Source organism: Lissotriton vulgaris, chromosome 11, assembly GCF_964263255.1.
Source record: "Lissotriton vulgaris chromosome 11, aLisVul1.2, whole genome shotgun sequence".
Lineage (NCBI taxonomy): Eukaryota > Metazoa > Chordata > Amphibia > Caudata > Salamandridae > Lissotriton > Lissotriton vulgaris.
Window position 1 is genome coordinate 1,064,332,640 of NC_141699.1, and position 16,999 is coordinate 1,064,349,638.

The following is a 16,999-nucleotide window of genomic DNA, read 5'->3' on the forward strand; positions in this document are numbered from 1 at the left end:
GGTGAGGAACGAGGTGATCCATTCAAGTGCTTTTCCTTGTATTCCGATGTTTCTGAGGCGTTGTAAAAGGGTGCTGTGGCAGACTGTGTCGAAGGCTGCAGAGAGGTCGAGGAGGATGAGGGCGACTGTGTCTCCATTGTCCAGTAGAGTTCGAATGTCGTCTGTTGCTGCGATGAGGGCGGTCTCAGTGCTGTGTTTTGCTCGGAAGCCGGACTGTGAGGAGTCGAGGGATTTGTTGGCTTCGAGGAAGGCGGCGAGCTGGTTGTTGACAGCTTTCTCAATGACTTTGGCCGGGAAAGGAAGGAGCGAGATGGGGCGGTCATTTTTGAGTTCGGTGGGATCCGCTGTGGGTTTTTTCAGAAGGGCGGTGAGTTCAGCGTGTTTCCAGCTTTCCGGGAAGGTGGCGGAGTTGAAGGAGCAGTTGATGACGTCTCGGAGGTGCGGTGCTATGGCGGAGTCTGCTTTGTTGAAGATGTGGTGAGGACATGGGTCTGTGGGGGATCCTGAGTGGATGGAGTTCATCAGGCGGATGGTGTCCTCAGTGGAGATTGGGTTCCAGTCGTTAAGGGTGTTCAAGGGGGGAGAATGTTCAGCATATGGTTGGGTGGGTTGGTTTCCGGGTTGGTTGTCGAAGCTGTTGTGGATGTCTGCAATTTCGTTGTGGAAGAATAAAGCCAGGGAGTCGCAGAGGGCTTGAGAGGGGGTGATGTCATTGGAGTTGGCCGAGGGATTGGTAAATTCCTTGACGATGTTGAAAAGTTCCTTGCTGTTGTGGGCGTTGTTGTCTAGTCGATCCTTGAATGCTGTTTTCTTGGCCTTTCGGATTAGTTGGTGGTGTGTGCGGGTGGCGTTTTTGAAGGCGTCCTTGGTGCTAGTGGTTGGGTCTTTTTTCCAGGCCTTTTCAAGGGAGCGGCAGAGTTTCTTGGACTTCTTAAGATCATCGTTGAACCATGAGGCCTTCTTGCTGCCAGGTTTGCGTTGACGTTTTTTCAGTGGTGCTAGGATGTCGGCGGTGTTGGATAACCATAGGGTGAAGTTGGTGGCGGCTTGGTCTGGGTTAGAAGAGTGGGCTGGGGTGTTTAGAAGGAGCGATGAGGAGATCTGGTCGATGGTGATTTTGTTCCAGTTTCTTTGCAGAGTTGGTTGGGGGTGGTTGATGGGTTTCGGCTTGTTGTAGGTGAAGTGAACGCAGCTGTGGTCAGTCCAGAGGAGATCCGTAGTGTGGCTGAAGGAGACGTGATTGCTGGAGGTGAAGATAGGGTCGAGTGTGTGACCTGCGATGTGGGTGGGGGAAGTGACCAGTTGTTTAAGTCCGAGGTTGGCGAGGTTGTCCAAGAGGGTGGTGGTGTTGCGGTCGTTGTTCTTTTCAAGGTGAAAGTTGAGGTCTCCCAGAAGGATGTAATCTTTGGAGGGGAGCGCGTGTGGAGTGATGAAGTCCGTGATGTCTTCACTGAATTTTGCGCGGGGTCCTGGTGGTCTGTAGAGGAGGGTGCCTCTAAGTGTGGTCTTGGAGTCGATGTGGATCTGGAAGTGAAGGTGTTCAGAGTTGGCGAGATTTGATCAGAGCTGGTTGAGATGTGGATTGATTTTTTATGGACGATAGCGATTCCTCCTCCTGTGTGGCCGGTACGGTCCTTGCGTGTGATCTTATATTCTTCAGGGATGGCAATGGTGATGTCTGGGGCGGAGGAAGCGTTCATCCATGTTTCTGTTAGGAAGGCGACGTCTGGAGAGATGGTGTCTAGTAGATTCCATAGGTCAATGGCGTAAGCCTAAGGTTATGCAATCCCCATCTAGGTTTTCCTAAACAGAGGATCTAAATTAATTTCCACAATTTATCACTGTCTGACGTGACATTAAGGCCCAGATAAATCACATTCCACACTACCCGCCTATCTTCCAGTTGCAGATTGCCATTGATGACAACTTGCGTTTTGTCTTGGTTTAATTGAGACCCATCGAAATGACCAAACTTAATTGCCTCCAGCTCTTTTTCCCTTACTGCCGCATCTGGGCCCATTGTGATGATTGCCAGGTCATCAACAAGAAAGACTTGCCTTGTTTTTAACGTAAATGTATCCGCTGCTTTCTTTGCTGAGATTTTTACTATTGCCCTTTAGTGACTGCCACATTCAATTGAGCCTCTACAATTTCTAACCCCCTTGCCACCTCTTCTATCAGATTAATCTCAGTCGCCATAAAGTTTTCCACAAAGTTCTGGCGGATGTTTTTTATCCTTCTTCTTGCGGGACCAGATAAATCTTAAGATCTCCCTCTGAACTGCTGCCTTAAGAACATCCCAGAATATACCTATTGACGCACTACCTATGCTTTCCGCCATGAACATTGGGATACACTTTTTCATATGATTAACGTAATCTTCATCCAATAATAAAGCCCTCTCGAAAGATCAGCTGCATACGGGATGAGGTAGAGAGCCAAGTCTACCTCTAGTACTAATGGGTTGTGATCCGTTACCTTTGATATTGTACTTACAGCATGACTGTAATAGCCTGATAGACATATGGAAATAATCCAGTCGGACTTCAACCCGATGGGGTTACAAAATATTTTTATATCCGGTGTCGGTTGTCTCTTTCTCAGCCTATATATCGGATAAACCGTGGGCTACCCCTAAGTTACTCAGTGATCTAAAGACCTTTGGTTTGCGGCCTTGGTAAGCCTGACATCCTGCCTTTAAACACCCCCCATTAATGTTGATGTTAGAATACCCACAGATAACAAGTGGGAGCAGCCACCCAGCCAATTCATTGTTAAGCCACTCAAACACTGTTGGATCATCCACTATAGAACCAGAGTGTAAAAGATCAATTTGCATAACAAATTATTAATATTTGCATCAGCCATACATATCTGCCCTGGATCAAGGGATGCTACACTCACCTTTCTGTGCTAGAATGGCGACCCCCCTCCCCCATGTTCATGACTCTTGTGTGATGTTACAAATGACCTGATAACCCGTAATCTCCAACAACCATCTAGATGCTTCAATATGGGTCTTCTGCATACATATTATATGTGTATATCATACTTATTTAAGGCAGTTCTCTTCATCCATTGGTCTATTTTTGTGGCATTCGCTTCTTCCCACTACAGCATACAGGATGGTGCAATTGGTCAGCCTACATCAGCCACTGGCTAACTTCAATTTGAGTGACTGCGGTTTCCTTTTTCAAGGAGCACATCTGTGCAAAAGGAAGTCCTCTTCAGTGCCATTGTTTTTGTTTCAACAAATTAGTTCAGTGTTGCCTTCGTGATAGCAGGACACTTTCTCCCAGCTCATCGTGGGAGCACGGAGTACATTCCAGCTTTATCAGTATCTATCTATCTATCTATCTATCTATCTATCTATCTATCTATCTATCTATCTATCTATCTATCTATCTATCTATCTATCTATCTATCTATCTATCTGTGTGTCTGTCTGTCTATATTTCTACCAATACATCTGTCTATCTTTGGAAGCCTTTGTATTTATCTATCGATCCAACCCTCTTTATTTATCTGCCTTCTCAATTCTCTCTATTTCACTATCTTTTCAACTGTCTCTATTTGTAATAAAGATTTACATAAACATCACAAAGAAGCATTATAAATGGCAGGAGGCTGGTAGCCAACGCCAGACTCATTGGCATATTTAGGTATGTTGTTAGACAAGACTTTTGATTTGACTAAAATGATGTGTATAACATAGTTACTTAGAGGGGTTTTTAGGCCAGACTTCATACATGAACCTGTTGTTCTGCCATTCACATCCCAGCATGCCTCATGGGGCAGTACACTGCAGCCAATTTCTGACTTCACCTTGAGTTATGGCATGCTGCCCTTTCACAAGGAGCTCATCCAGCCACTAAGTAGTTCCCTTTAGTGCCTTTGACTACTATGTAATGTGTGCTTTTTTTGAGACCAAAAATATTTTCCCTCTAGCCAATGTTAGTTTTAGATTGACTAGGTTCTGACAGCTTCCAAACAACATTTTGTTTCAAGAAACATGACAAAATAAAAGAGGACTTGCCAAAAATCCAAAGCCAAAAGATTGTTGGCCAACACCAGAACTAGTGGCTTTGCCAATGCTTCTCTTTTTTATGCAGCTATATATGATGTTGTGCTATGAAAAAAAAGTAATATGTTTAATTTGAGAAGTGAGGCTCAATGGTTAGAACGGCAGACCCTGATGCAGTAGTCTGGCCGGGACCAGGGTTCAAATCCCGCCTCGGCGGGTCTTGGACTCAATTTCCTCGGACCTGATAATTCTCGCCTCGGTGCCTATTCTAATCATGAGCCCCACTCTGCACCTCTGGGCAATAGCTGGCTTAATCTCTACAATGGCCCCAACAACGCTAAGGATGCCTGACTTCACCTTGGGGGTACCCAGGAGTGGGCTCCTCACAGGAAAAGGCCAGGAAGGGTTCCTCAGTGGTATTCGTACAAGCGCCGAGATGCCTATGGATAGTCGTGTGCTATACAAGTGCGTAATCATTTCATTTCATTTCAAGTATACAACATCCAACCGTGCTGTTTTATTCCCCAAAGCATCATTCACAGCTACAAATAGCACATCCTTTAAACAAATTGTATGAAACAGCACATAAGTAGAAATGACAGAGATGTGTCCTTTTCCCTACCAATCTCTGCCCTGACCCTGTTCCAGCCCTACTGCCTGTGTGTCCCCCATCATGTTCTGAAACATTTCAAATCCTATTGTCCCACTCTGTTTGAGTGGTCCAGCCTTCAGTGGGTCTCAAACTTCCGTCAAGCCCTCACATCACTTGATTTACCTACAAGTCTTCTTGTGTCTGACTCTACCCCAGCCCTTCAGGCCTGTTAGAATCCCGGTAAAGTCCTTATATATTTCTATTTTCGTGTAGACATGTAAATGTAAATGTGGGTGTACTTGTAAAGCGCACTGCGACTCCATGGAGTATCCTGGCACTGAAGACCGCTGGGGAACCCGTCCTGGTTTTCCCTGTGAGATGGCCCCTTTCTGGGTATCTCCAAGGTGAAACCAGGCCTCCCCAGCGTCTGTGGGGGGCCGTTGTAGAGATGAGGCAAGCTTAATGCCCAGAGTTGCCGAGTGTGATCCCTGGTTAGAGTAGGCACCGAGGCGAGAATTATCGAGTCCGCTGACCCAGGTCCACGACCCTGCCGCGTCGGGAATTGAACCCTGGTCCCGGGCCGTTCTCTGCTTCCGGGTCTGCCGCCTCTAACCAGTGAGCCACACCACTCCACTTTATACACATACACTTTTCTGACTCTGCTCCGCCTCTTGGCTCTCAGACATCTCATTGTCCTGGAATGCCTCTGTTTGCCTGGAGGTTTACCTACTTGCAAGAGTTGACATGTTTTCCTCAAATGCCCTCTAGTGTTTTCAGTGCATTTTTCAGACTAATTGACCTTTAGTACTGGGTATTTCGTAAACTATCTGCAATCTCCCTCTTCAAGAGACCTTTTCAGCTCTCCTCACTTCCTGCCCTGTGGTAACCTTTCACCATGAAGGTGTCACACCCCTTTGAAAGAAGTGAGTGAGTTTGTGTGTGGTTGGGTGCTGGTGTGAGTGGGTGAAGAATGAGTTAATAGCTGGATGAATGAGCAACTGCATGCATGCATGGGTGACTGGAAAGGTGTGCATGAATGGATGAGTGAATCTATTTCTATATGATTGGTTGAGTAAGTGTATGCGTGTATGCTGGATAAATAAATGGATGAATAAGTGAATGGAGGAAGTGCATGTACAGTTGAATGAATGAATGAATACGTTGAGAGCATAGATTGATCGAAGAATGGGGTATCCATCAGCCCAAAGCTATTCCTTCGCCTTACAATTTGTCTAGCGCCCACACGCTCACATATGTCTATTCCTTCAGCAATCCTCACACTGGTTGATCCATACTTCCATGCCCATATTCAACCATTCTGTTGCATTCCTCTAGTGATCCATTCATTTACTGACACTCATGCATCCACTGATCACACGCCTATAGTTATGCATTATCCATGCACCAGTGGTTGTGTGAGCGCCTGTATGCAAGTTGCCACAGATTGAATGTGTGCCTGTATGTGTGTTGTGTGTGTTTGTAATTTTCCCGGTTTGTGTGTGCTTTTCTCAATTGATGCCTGTCTGTTTTTTGGTCTGTTACACCTAAGTGCCAGAAGGTATCTGTTTTGTGTGTCCTTGGATGTCTGAGTGTGAGCTGGTGCCTGAGTGTCTCTTGGTCTGTGTGCCTCTTACCTACATCTGTGTTGGTCTGTGTGAAGTTTGTGTGCCTAGTGTTGGTCCACCACAATTGATGATGCTGGGTTTCCACTCTACTGAACCCTCCCACCCCCATCGAGACTTACCAGTGCTACATGAAAACAAGTATAGTAAATATAATATCACACATTTAAATGTGCAAAGAGCATTTAGATGTATTTTTCAATCATTGAAATGTACCTGCACCTCTTTCGTGCTTAAAGGATGATTGAAACTGAAAACATTTTAATGCATATATTAGGTTACCTTGGTTAGAACTTTGAAAACATGCACTTTTCACTTTCACCAAAAAAATAGGATGTGTTGCGGCAGGGCATGCGTGCTCTGTTACCTGATTTCCCTTCGGAGCCTGGGGTTACCCTCCCCCTCCACGTGCTGTTGGTATCAGATGGGCGACACCTGGTGTCGAAATTATACGGGGCTATTCGCAGACAGCGTTCGGTCCCGGCCAATCAGGTGCGCGAGCAGTGGGTTGCTGAGTTGGGAGCCCCTATTACCGACGAGCAATGGAAGTACTGCTGTGGGCTCACTGCCAATGTTTCCTCCAGTTGTCGCCTTAAAATTATCCACTACAAATTTGTTCAGAGGTACTATTATACCCCGGCGAGGAAACTTCGGTTTCATTTAGCGGAGGATGACAGGTGCGCTAGGTGTCGTGTGGAAGGCGCTGACTTTCTGCACTTGGCTTGGAGTTGTGCGGGGGTGCTGGAATATTGGGCCCAGGTCCATGAAGCCCTGCAGATTATGGCGGAGGATGGGGTGGCATTCGACCCCTTAGTGATGGTGCTGGGCTACTCTAAGGACGTGCCTGCCTCTCACCGTAGATTTGTTGACGTGGCCCTGCTGCTGGCTAAGCGTAGGGTTGCTTGTTGCTGGGGTCGTGGCAGGGTGCTGCGCTTCCAGGATTGGGTGACTGACCTCATATATTGTCAGGATCAATATAATATCTACTCTGAATTGATGCCTGTCAGATGCAGACCGAAGGACTTTTGGAGTCCGCTCCAGGTGTACCTCCTAACCAGAGCTGTGCAGGACTCTGATTCTGAGCTTGGGGACCGTGTAGGGGTTGGTTAACGGCGGCATGATGGGCTGGGATTTATTTTATACCTGCTGATCCTCAAGTATCGGGGGAGAAGCTGGGCTGTCTCCTCTACATGCGAGCTTTCGTGGGCTGTAGTTCCCCTTACAACTAGTGGATGATTAGGAATTGGGATCGTGCCCCTGTCAGGTGCCTTTATTTTTTATGTGGCCCTTCTACCTGAGTCTCCTTTGTTTTATTTGATATGCGCTAACAGAATGTGTTCATACAGTATTGTCTTATTAGCTTGTCTGTGCAAGCTGGATCATTGCTTTCTCATTTGCACTGTACATTTCGATGTGGCTCTATGTATTGATTGATATGCTGCCCTGTACTTGATTTTATCTAATTTTTCGATTCTGACGTACCATTGTGATGGCCATTTGTGACTGTATGTATTGTGTGTGCACTTCCCTTGTCCCTGCTTGTCTCCAAATAAAGGTTTAAAAAAAAAAAAAAATAGGATGTGTTGCTTGCATTTTGTCAAAGTTGTGTTTTTGAGTTTTAAGAGTGGTATAACTATGGACAACAGCATATATTCATCTAAAATGTTCACACGGTGTTCAGAAAAGTGATCCTGAAAGGTTAAAATGGTTTCTGTGGAAGAAAATGTTTTGTTAATCCCTAGCTATGCCACCTCAGGCAAATATTTAAGTTGAAGCAGCAGTCAGCTGGAAAGATTTGTAACTATGTGCATCACCTTCACGAGACAGCTTTGAAGGATGTAGGGCTGACATGTCATCTAATCCTTGGAAGCCGATAGAATGACTGCCCTTGAGGTAATTGGTGACTCCTATCTTTCAAGGGCACAGACACCAGGGATCCATCAGAATCCAGCCAAAGGTGTTGAGGTGAAGACATTTACACCAGGGAGTCACTAGTAACAATGTAAATAAGTGCATGAATAACCTTTGTCCCTTAAGCAGTTCATTGATCCAACCTACAAGGAAGGTTTGCAAAGGTCTGAAACCTGCCAGAAAAAAAGCCACAAAGATTCAGGAAACCCTTTAAAGCTATAGCCAAGTAGGCACCTCAAGCAATTGTTCATTCATTTACCATTAACTCATTCTCACATTCACCCACCAGATTTCTAGTTCAGGTTGAAGACAAGTGTAACCTCCCTTAGAGATTTGTCCATTCTACAGCCTGGGAGAAAACACCTGGGCATGGGTGATAGCTGAACAACTGGAGCAAATTTAGAGTTTGGCGGGCAGGGCACTCTGACATAAACGTAGCGGGGTATCCTGTCCACTAAATGGACAGTTCGCCTACTCTACTTAGAGCTGGGCAGACCATATTTCTGAGAGTGGTGCCCCTGCTGGTTCCGCTGGCGGAAATCCTACAACGAAGGCCGAACAAACATGGGCACCTGAACAAACATGGGCACACAAGGCTGGGCAGTACCAAACAGAAAAAAAATGCCCCCAGAGCATGTCAGAAAAATTCCAGATTTTTGTTTTACACAAATAAAGTTATGCTTTGGGAGTTTCTTTTTGTGAAACAAAAAAGTCTGCTGAGCAACGGTATGAAACTTGGCAGCCTCTGTGGAGGTAGCTCCTCTGAGCCTTCTACCAGGCTGGCAGAGATCTCTACATTCGGTGGATGCTGTTACCGCCAAAACCTTATTAAAAAGCTTAGGGGCATATTACCAACAACTAGCGATAATTATCGCTATGTTGGTTTAGCGGCAATATTTTTATCGCCGAGCTGCGGCGATTTTTATCGCTTAGGAACCTTGCTATTATCAAGGTTTATCTCCTAAGCGATAAAAATCGGCCGCAATGCATGAATATCGCTGAAAAGTCAGCGATATTCATGCATTACCGAGCTAATGCTCTTAGCCATGATATCCACCTACCACCGGATAACATGAATAAGAACTGCTCAGGGCAGGTGTTAGCTTTTGGAGATATTTGCGCTTAGCGCGAATATCTCCAAAAGTTGGTAATAGGAGATAGCGATGTTAGCAACTGTTTCCAGTCGCTGACATCTTGGCACGCCCACTTTGCATGTCATTAGTGATAAATTTCACTGACATTCAAAGCGGGGCCCAAGATGGTCGCTATCTCCTACTAGCTGTCGCTAACTGGTGTTAGCGACAGCTAGGTAATAGGGAGATAATTTTATCTCCGCTTTTTTGGCTTTTAAAGCCTTAAAAGCGGAGATAAACCCCCTTGATAATATGTCCCTTAGTTCTTATTATGGAATTTAAGTAGTGACCTCGAAAATACAAAGTAAATGTTGAGCTTCTGTGTATCTTTTGCAGGTAAACTCTAAATAGCAGTCAGTGGTCATTGTACCTAATTGTGTTTCCTAACTGTTTGCCACATTCTTAATATGAAGTGTTAAAAAAATGTACTTGTTTATCAAAGATGCCAGTTCAGTAAGAGGAGGTTTCAGAGAGAGAGAGAGAGATAGAAATGTTAACTAAAAGGGAATGTAAGATGAAGACACTTTTTATATTCTTACACACAAAAGTGCTTCTGACTGAGGTCTCATATTTACTGACAAATCTATCTTGTTCGTTAAGTAAATGCCAAACCGATAGGAGAGGCCATTAAAATAGAAATAGTTCTTTCCAAATTAGTTTTTTTTTATGTCCTCATTTGCCTCTATTGCACCATTTCGCTTTTCTCACCAGCCGAAGTGTCCATAACCTCATTTGCTGACATGAGTTACCAATGGTGGAGTTGCTATAGGGCGCCCTGGATCGATAGCTCACACCATACAAAACCCAATGCACCCCAAACCCAGGTGGAGGAAACCTACCACAATGGAAAAAGGTGCTATCAACCGAGGTCGAAAAAAGGGCTTAATCATGGGACCCCTGGTCTAATAGATTAAATGAAAATACTTTCATTAATTCAAAATAGGTGTCCAGAATTCCTGCCTACTGCGCCCTTAATTGAGCTATCTAAATTTGCCACATTCTTTACAGATGATAACCAATCTTCATAACTTGGTGGAATCGGCGATACCCACAGTTTACAAATCTCTCTTCGGGCCAATAAGATCGTATAAAATACCAAATTTAGATGATTCTTATTGCTTACGCTTTCAGAGTCAATCAGTCCAAAAATAACTAGTAAAGCGCTTACCTTAACTTGAATCTTCAAAGAATCAGATAGCGCTTTACTCCCGGCCATCCAAAAGGGCTGGATCTTTGGGCAAAGTAAAAACATGTGAAGGTCGTCTTCCTTCATGCTGCCACACTTTGAACACGCCACATTTCCTCCTCGACCAAACTTCGATAGCCTCCGGGGAGACCAATAGGCCCTGTGAATGGTGAAAAGATGGTTCCTTCTGTGGTATGCAGGTTTTACTATTTTATATAAAGTACGCATAGATACTTGCCATTGGTCTTCAAGCGTAGTTGACAGCAAGCATCTGCCGCAAAGATCGTCTGGAAGGGTGAAGTTCCCATCCTCCATTTCCACCATGAACCAGTACCAGAGTGCGATTTCCTTAACTGGAGACCGCTTGGAAATCAATTTCTCCTCGAATTCGTTATAGTCTCTGACTTTTGTGGTAGAAGCTTGAAACCAGCTTAAAACTTGAAGATATTTCAATCTTGATATTCTTTGACCTGATATCTGGTTGCATTCCTCCCAAGAGAGATCAACTGATCCGTGTGTAAGAGATGATTCCAAACTACTATGCCCGCTTCCCTCAATGGTACCGCCAACGCATCTTTGGCCCATTCAGGGGACCCCGGAGAATCCCAGATAGGAGCATGGTGGCTGAAATATGGCAGTTTCACAGTTCTCCTCACTCTATACCATGTCTCAGCCATACCTCTTAAAATTTTTAAGTAGGCTTGTCATCTACATTGAAAAAAGGTGGGAGAACACCGTTCAGTATAAAAATGAAATGAACTTTTCACCAAGGATACATTTGGACTCACATAAAACCACATACAGATGACTTTTGATGTTCATGTCCCTTATCCTTGACAAAAATATATCATCCAGTCACTATTTATTTGTACATTTCATGAGCACATAACTTAAGATCAGTGGCGGTCGCTACTGAGTGGGGGTGGTGAGGCAGAGAGGCTAGGATGAAGAAAACTGAAGCAATTTACCTCTGCACGGCAGCCTCCTCTCCTCCGTCTTCTTTGACTCCCAGAAGCATATAGGCACCCAGACTCCCCTAGCCAATCACGACACTGCTGTCACCAACATGACAGCAGCGCCGTGATTGGTCTAAGCGGCCTGGTTCGGCGCTCAAACAGGGTCTGATAGCCGTTGCTTGTTCTCCACCCAGGCTGTGCACTACAGCCAGGTGGAGAGCATGCTAATTGTGCATGACTGTTGAGCCAGCCCATGATAGCCAGCCAAATCATCATGCGCACTTAAGTGCATCAACCACTCCTCCCCCTGCTGGCTGTGACAGCCCTTCCCCTTCCCACCCCAAAAGTGTCTCTGTATGGAAAATGCTAATAACATTGTGTTCATTATTTTATTTTCCAGTTTTTGTACCGCTCAGAGAGAAGAGGGACAGCGCTTCTCCGCTTTGCAGAGGAGTCGCCGCTGCTTTATATTATAGAAAGCTTGCACACACATGTGGTGGTTGGGTGGAGGTCTTTATAGGAGCTGGCGTGCATACTGAGACTTCACTCTTCATGATACTCAGCAACGCAGTGGGGCATCATAACCCTGAAGTGTCACCTCAGCCTGCGCATTTCAGTACACTGCACATGAATGATGCATATAGGCATTAGTTAGGTATTAGGCATGTGTGTCGAGTGTGCACAACGTTAATGTGTAAACAATAAAATCTGATACAAAGATCATCAAAAAAGATGATGGTTACAAAAATATCTTGGGTCAGAATATTGAATGGAAGAATATGGTGTTTTTAGATGTTTAATAATTTTTTATAAATATAGTTGCATATAATATTGATGAATATCTTTTTATTTAGTTGCATATAATATTGAGGTTTCATTATTTTGTGATGTTTTATGATTCTGTGGTTTAAAAGTTGTCAATATGTAAGTGTTAATTGTCTGTAATTTTTAGTAGCTTTATTATTGTTTTGGTACTATATTTAAAGTGATGTTTTTGATTTTGTTCAATATTTATAATTATTTGAACGCTGTTGGTTTTGCAGGGCAGAAGGTTAAGAAGTGTTTTAAATATATAATTGAATTATTTAGATGGAATTTTCCATCTATAAACTTTATGCACTTACATTACATTATCAATTATACTGACTAATATTTTTGTAAATTGTTAATTATTTACTATTTTACTTGGTTAATTTGATTATTAGTTATGTAAAATATTTAAATGATAAATGAATTAGTGATTTGTTTTAGAATTTGTTCATTTTTATTGGATAATATATTATTTATTATGTAAATTATTTAATTAATTGATTCAAGGTATTTTATTGTTATATTTTTTAAGCATTAAGGACTTTATTACGAGTTTGGCAATCTTCATCTGGGACCACCACCGCGAAGTGGTGTAACACAGGCCCCCGTAGCCACCGCAGTGCTGGGTGTCCCCTAGTTCCAGGGGCTCCCCTCGACAAAGTACTCTGCTGGAGAGCTCCTCAATGGATCTGGAGGTGGACCCTCTATGTACCTTGCAGGGGGGTCCCCTCATGTTTCGCTACCACAGTGCCACTGCGGCTGGCCCAGGAAGACCGCCAAGCCCATGGTGCACACACCTGCCGGATTACAAGTTTAACCCAGGGCGAGCTGGCAGTGCTGCACTGGTTTCACAGCAACGGGTGTGTTAGGCTCATAGAACAGTCTATACAACATAATGCTGTATTCTTCAATTGGTGTTTCTCCTTTTTTTCTGAAATTATGGGTTTCATCCACGCCTTTGGCTTATGCCCCCTTCTGGTGTTTCTTCTAGTCCAGCTGCTCTAGAACTAATAGACCCTATACACAAAGTACAGACAGCAGCTTAGAGCAATTTAGAGAGGGCTAAGGCTTTGTACAAGAAAAATGTGGATCTTCATTGTCGCTCCAGTCCCGTTTATGTCATAAAAGACATGGTCTGGTTGGCTACGCTGAACATTGCAGTTAAGGGTACGCGTACATTTAAGCCAAGCTTTATTGGCCCTTACAAAATCATCAAAGTGATAAATCCCGTTGCCATGAAATCAGAACTCCCTTCCTCTCTCAAAGTGCATCCTGTTTTACATGTCTCATTGTTGAAACATGTGGCAACTGGGACTCAGTTGCCGGCCAAACCACCAGTTGTGTTGGTGGGTGGCCAACCTGACTATAAAGTAGAAGCAATTGTGGATTCCAGAAGAGTCAGGTGGAGATTGCAATATCTGGTTCTGTTTCACTGGAGTGGCTGTGGGCCTACAGATCGCACGTGGGAGCCAGCTGGACCTTTGTATGCCCCTCGATTGGTGTATCTGTTTCACAGGCGGTACCCGGGGCAGCCCAAACCTGTTGTGGGTGTTCTTAGGGGGGTGTACTGTTGGGAGTGCTCGCATGTGTGGCAGGGGCAGTGGATGTTTCAGGTTCTAGTGGTTGTGTTTAAGGATAAAAAAGAGAAGATTAAGCGGGGGAGCGAGTAGGTCTAATAAACCATATTTTATCCAGGTATTCAAGTAAATAGATATTTTCCTTCTCTGTTAGGGCGTAAATTTTGCTGCAAGGAATTTGTGCTCTAGCGATCAAATCAATGCGGCTATCATATAGTCTATGGGGTGGAATGGAAGGTGCCTTTTTTTATCAAAGACTTCCACTAAATACTGATAGCAAGAAAGCAGTATGGATACCACAGGTTCAGTGATTACAGATACTTCTTTCTGATGTTCTATTTTCTTAATACAATGAGTGTTACAATAAAACAGGATGGAAAAACAGAGATTTGCTACTCCACTCAATATCGGGATTGTGTCTCACAAGCCAGGGAATACCCACTACTGGTAAAAATTGAGGCGATTAAATTAAATCGAAACTTACAGTTTCTAAAGGAGAGTCAAGTATGTCGAGGGTCAATTCTCCAGTGGTATGTGTTAAGGGACCTGATTTGATATTACACCCATCTATAGTCTTCACCTCAGTTGCATACTTTTTGGTCAAAAAAGGAATTTTCATTTGTTTGGCCCATTGAATGTCCATGAAATTCCCTGTAGCCTCAGAGTCTATCATAATCTAGACATCAGTTGACAACTCTCCCCACATGAGAGGCCACAACAAAAGTGATGGTGGAAAAACAAAGCAGTCTCATGTGCCACTATTTGTGAGACTATTAAACCTGAGCTACCCAAAGCACTTCTCCCAACAGGCTTCAGGCTTAGTCATTTCCTGACTCCTTTTGTCTTTTGGGTTTCACAGAACAATCATGCGAAAAATGCCCCTGCTTCCCACAGAATGGACTCAGCTTTTTATTCCTGCGTCTTTGCCGCTCTTCTTCACTTAAAGGGCCCTTTATGCAGCTAACTTAAATTGGTTCTGGTTCCTCAGAAGAATTTTTAAGATTTACTTTCTACTCTTTATAAAAGCGAATTCTGTTATCTGAGTGTCTTCTTTCCCTTCGTCCTCACTTAACCGATGATCTAATTTGATTGCTAAGTCAATCAGCACACTACAGGACTCAGGAGGATCTACTACTTGAGCTAACATATCCTTTAATTCCTCCCTAAGTCCTCTATAAATAATAGGGCACAGCGTTTAGCCTCAGGCCATCCTGCTTCTGCAACTGATCTATTGAAACTAGATATGTATGTAATTAAGTATTTAGTTCCTTGTTTGATGTTCAGTAGCTCTCTATCAACTGATTGTGCGAATGAATGCCTGTCAAATAACCTTCTCAATTCATCCTTGAACGCTGTGTAATCATACAGCATCAGACATTGCTTTGTACCACGTGGTAGCAGTGCCACACAAATAGAATAAAACAAACAACACTTTAGCCTGTTCGGTAGGTAAATACGCAGCTCTGCACATGAAATAAATTTGACATTGATTAGGGAAAGCGGCAAATTTTGTAGGATCCCCTGAAAAATAAATGTTCAGAAGGGGTTAAGGGTATAGCTGGAGGGGTTGTGACTTGGATAACTGGGGGTGCCAACCTCACCCCCTCCCGAAATGGTGTCTTGAGAAAAAAGATATCCTTCAGCTCCCTACTGACCCCTGCAGCAGTATTATGAAAAGTACTCTGCTGCAAGGTATCTCTGTTAAGTGTAAGGGCTCAAGGGCCATATGTATCAAGCCTTTTGCGAATCATTTGCGAATTTTGGCCTTAGCGAATTGCAAACGGCCTTTTTTCCAATTTTGAAATGTATGAAAAATTAGCAAAATAAGGAATTGCAAAAAATTGCGATACCTTATTTTGCTTAAGCATTTAAGGAATCGCAATTTTGCGATTCCTTAAATGCTATGTATGAAGCTTTTCAAAATTGCGAATTCAGGTTCAAAAATAGCAAATTACCACCAAATTGTAGTTGGTGGTAATTTGCGATTTCTTGTAAATATGCACAATTGTGCATTTGTGAGGGTGGCATATGACGCACATACATGCCCATTTGGCATGTATGTGCGCCATATGCACACACATGTAATTTTCAGGGGTGCAGCAGGGTGTCCTTGAGACACCCCTGCACCCTTGAAATAATTCTTAAATTGCGATTAGCAAATTGAGAATTATTTCACAGTCATTTCTACGGGCCTCCTGGCTAGAAATGAATGGGAAATTATTTCTTATTTGCGAATTCGCAAATAAGGAATAATTGAAAATTGCTAAAAAATAGTGATTTTCTACATACATACAATTTTGCGATTTCTAAATAGCGATTCCTTAAAAATCACTATTTAGAAATCGCAAATGGTGATGATGATACATATGGCCCTAAGTCTCTATCTGTAAATTCCCTACCATATAGGCTAAATCTGCAAATGTGATCTGATGTTTTTCCATATGGCTCAGGTGGAAAATATGTATGGGCTTCATGTTCTGTCAGTTCTCACCTGTGTTTCCACGAGCGAGGTGAAAAACAAGATGCGAGATCCCAACTTCCGTGCAACGCCAAGACCGCCCAGCTATGTCAAGGCATGTTGTGGTGAAAAAAAGGAAGAGGGGAAAAAGTGAGAAAGAAAACTCAGAGGGGTCCCAGGTATCTCTATATGTTCCCTGTATATGAAGAAGAGAGAAATGATAGCAGTGGGCGTGAACCCTTCCGACATGTAGGCTCTACTCTACTATATCTCTATTCTCTTTCATGCATTGACTACCTGTAGGATTCCCCTCTGCCGAAGTTAAAGGAATGACTGTGTACACAGGGTTTGTATACAATCTATGGAAAGAAAAAACTGAGAAGACAAGGGCATTGGGGACATATGAATGTTGAAATTACTCTTGTAGGATATGAATGAATAAATACCCCCACCTACCTAAAACCATTCTGTGACCTGCGTATAAGTAAGCCCAAAAAACAGAACAATCTCTAAAAGAGGAATATAGGAAAGGAGTGTATTACTATTAGTAATCCCCAAAAAAACCTAGAGCACAAAAAAAAGTGCAGGGTTAAAAAAAGGAGGCAATGAAATATCAAAAGAATCTCTAAAGTATTCTCCTTCTTGCTTATATAGGTCAAGAGAAAGGCTGCACAACCAAAATGGGACCTCCAACATGCTGAGAGCAGTTTACAAATAAGTATATGCAACC